Source organism: Triturus cristatus, chromosome 3_2 (genome assembly GCF_964204655.1).
Source record: "Triturus cristatus chromosome 3_2, aTriCri1.1, whole genome shotgun sequence".
Classification (NCBI taxonomy): Eukaryota; Metazoa; Chordata; class Amphibia; order Caudata; family Salamandridae; genus Triturus; species Triturus cristatus.
Genome location: NC_140584.1, coordinates 809,097,686 through 809,101,716, shown reverse-complemented (window position 1 = coordinate 809,101,716; position 4,031 = coordinate 809,097,686). Strand labels below are relative to the sequence as shown.

Sequence of the window (4,031 nt, the reverse complement as noted above, 5' to 3'; positions counted from 1 at the left end):
GCTTCCTAGTTGGCTAGGTTGAGACAGCAGTGGGGAGATCTTTCTCAGGAATCTCCTACGCATCTTCTAATGCAGTATATATACATGTAATGTGGACAGGGCGACACCTTATAAAATGGTTAGCAGAATCTATCCGAGAGCACACCATGACAGACTTAACACCATTGAGAAATAAATGGGAGGTAGCAATGGCGCGACCATACACGGATCCGGAATGGTCAATGTTATTGGAAAGCCCCGGGCAGATCCCCAGAAATGTGCGTTTCCGGCTGATCCAATTTTATGTTGTGCACAAAGCGTACTTATCCCCAGACAAGATTAATAGATATTTCAATAAGGCTCATGCATGCTGCCCGCGATGTAAGACCGTAGGGGCTGATCTACTACACATGCCCTGGTCATGCCCCAAATTACTCTCATACTGGGAGGAGGTGATCCGTTCCCTGAACACAAGCACGGATAGGGAAATACCGCAGGACTGGAAGGCGTGCATTACGTGGATATTCTATAGACATAAGAAGCATAAAGCTTCTTCAAGATGTTTGAATTTGGGGTTGGTGGTGGCTAAAATGCTTATTACACGCCACTGGAAAGCAGAGGAGCCCCCATCAATAAAGGCATGGCTATACTCCATGATAAACTGGGTCAAAGCTGAAGCAGTCTCATTGGTGCGGGAGGACACGCTGGGACTACGTAAGAACCCCATCTCCACGGCATGGAATACAGTGTTGTGCACACTGCAAGGGAGGGTTACTCAGGATGATATGTCTGACGGTCCTAACGTTGCCTAAAAATACCCTGGACTGGTGCTGTGATTGGTCTTAAATTGTGATCTGGATTATGCTGCACGTATAGACCGCCTTTGCCAAATTGTGTTAATATTTGTTGATAATAGACGAATATATGAGAATGTATTATCGATCAGTATGCTATGATTAATGACTTCCTCCCGCTCCCATAGGTATTCCTGAGCTCTCTCCTTGTCCCTCCAATTGGTTATTATATATGTTTTAATGTTATTTAAATGATTGTCTGGTCGAAATTTGGCTAAATTAACATGGTTAATAAGAAATTTTCCGAAATACACATATATAAGTAGAGTGTATGCATACAATACGATTATTTTGTTTTATACTGATTATAAAGCAGCTGGAATAGTTATATGTATATGTTAGACCAAGGGTACCCACGTTAATAATTCAGACTGGTATAACTCACGTATCATTTTGATGTTTTACTGTATTGAATTCTGTATATGCAATTATAACTTACTGGTTTCTTGAAAAATGTATGTATATACCTGTCGATCTTCTATATATGTGAAAATCTAATAAACAGATCAAACAAAAACAAAAATAAGATTAATTCAAGCATTCCACCTATCATGTTTTTGTGCTCTGAAACGTGAGAGCTCTCAGAAATTATGGCTGCTTTTACTGGACCTAGAACCAAGATCTTTGAATTTATGCATCAGTCCAGAGGCCCCCGACAAAATAGTTAGCACCCAATATTCCAGCTTTCGGGGATGAAAGAAGTGACTACACCCACATTAGAAGTGATAAAACAAACTTTCAAATTAATGCTGAAGATGCTGCAATTCTCCAGCTGCCTGTTAAAGTCAGTGATTATAATAGCCTTGTCTAGAAACTTTCTTGGTAAATGGTTTCTTTTCTACTCTATAAGATCACAGTTATATGTCCAACACAGTGTATCTGTGGCCATGCCTTTGTAGATTGTTGGGTGTGAAGAAACACAGGAGACAAGAAGGCAGCAAGATGAACATCTTTTATTTGAGCTTCAGGTACAGCAACGTCCTACCCACAGGGCACCCAGCAGCAGCTGACTCTGAGTACTTCGCAACAGGGACCAAGCACTCTCTATATTCTAGAGTCATATGGGTAGGATGTTCCACATGAAAGCAGCTGGCTAGCACAGGGCAACACATAGGCAATTACCACATTGGGCTAAAGCGCAAATGCCACAACTAACAGATATGTTTTTGTTCTATTTTTCAGCACGACTGAGGTGTCTGATTAATCACTTGAGAAGAAAAAGGTAACGCGAGATGGCGAATAGCAATCCAGCTGATGAACATGAGGATTTTAACATAAATTCTGAAGAGGAAATCGAAAGGCTTACGAATGCCATGGAGATGGCAAATATCAATCCTGCTTATGAACATGAGGCTTTTGACATAATTTCTGTAGAGGAACTTGAAAGGTTCAAAAATGCCATAGAGGAAGGTGACCTTCCTGAAGCAGCTGCAAACCTCATGAATTCCTTGGATTCAATAGACAATGCAAAGCTTGACATTGCCATCACTGGAGAGTCCGGATCTGGGAAGTCAACATTTGTCAATGCGGTGAGGGGCCTAGAGGACGAGGAAGAATTTTCAGCTGTGGCTGGTGTAGTGGAGATAACAATGGAACCAACTCCCTTTCTCCATCCTGTGTACCCAAATGTGACGGTGTGGGACTTGCCAGGAATTGGAACTGAAACCTTCCAATCATCTGAGTATCTGAAGCAAGTTTGTTGTGAGCGCTACGATTTCTTCATAATCATTGCGACAGAGCGTTTTAAATCTAACCATGCTAACCTTGCCCGTGAAATCCATAACATGGGGAAAAAGTTCTACTCTATCAGGATTTGGATGCGTCTATGAAACGTCGAAAGTCTACTTATGATGAGAAGAAGATCTTGAACTGCACTGCATGTTTAAAGAAGGCCGGCGTGGAGAACCCATGTGTCTACCTTATGTCAAGCTTTGAGCTTGATAAATTTGACTTTGAGCTCTTAGAGGAAACCTTGGAGAAGGAGCTCCCAGCCCACAATCGACATGCTTACGGATCAGATGTCCTATGTTTCAACTAATCACCAATTTAGAATTGCTGTGAGAAATGTCAAGTGTTTCAAACTGGAGAACTGCTAGCCTGTTTATACTTTTACTTTGTATACCTGATTTAAGGCACTCATATATACAAACTGCTCTTCCTGTAAAATTGTAATTGTGCTTCTTGGTTGTTATTCATTATATATGGGATAAAGTAGCCCCTGAAATATATTATAAGTATATTAAAAGTCATTGAGGAACTAGGACAATGGCCATGTTCCTTCTGAAGATCATGAAGACTTGTTGCAAAAAGATTTCAGAATATGTTTAATGTATGTTTAATGTAATTCAGATTTAAAAATGCTGTATCCCAGAATGTGTAGAAGCATGCCGAGAGACTGCCTTTTCTGGACTGACCCATAGCGCAAAAACGTGTTGCCATAAACATCATCTTTCTGCTAATCACTTACTGAAGTATGAAAATCCAGTTCCTATTTACATTGTTTAAACTGTACCTGTAATTATGCTCCGTGGCCTGCTGGCAGCATGTATTATGACGACAAAATTGAACTGTAATGACCTATAATAGTTAAGTATATATAGCATTTTCTTATTACCGGTGACTAGAGATGCCACAATTCGACTGTAATAAGAGGGGCGGCTCCTCCGCTAAGGCAGAGGAGCATCACCCCACTGCTCTCACAGCAGGAAAAAGGAAAAATAAAATAATAACGTATCATTTATTTTTCATAGCTACGGGTCTGGGTTTGGGCAGGGCAGGGCTAGTGTCAGAGGGGGAGGAGTGGTTCATGCATTAAGTGTGGATGACGGTTTGGCCGGCCATATTTACGAATTCCTTAGTGACTTGCCCGTATTGGGCCGGCCAAACAGACATGCGCACTTAGCATGTTCTCCACCGGGCTGTAATACACAGCCTGGGTGGAGAACATGCACAGGCTCCCAGTCCCCGTCTGAGCACTGAACCACGGCACTCAGACCAATCACAATGCTGCATTGTGATTGGCTGAGGGAAGCCTGTGTGCTTCCTGCTTCAGGGACTCGTCAGGAAGCGAAGCAACGACGTAGGAGAGACGGCGGCCATGTGGAGGTAAGTGTTCCCTGCCAGCCGCCACTGTGTAATAAGGAAATTCGAGATTGGCTTTTATACAGGGATTGCTAGTTCCCATGTATTCTGGCAAGC

At 42.1% G+C, this 4,031-nt stretch overlaps 1 pseudogene; it reads left to right on the top strand.

The window, feature by feature from the left end:
- The first annotated feature begins 2,152 nt into the window (after window positions 1–2,152).
- Window positions 2,153–2,871, top strand: LOC146858185 (interferon-gamma-inducible GTPase 10-like; annotated as a pseudogene).
- Window positions 2,872–4,031: the final 1,160 nt, after the last annotated feature.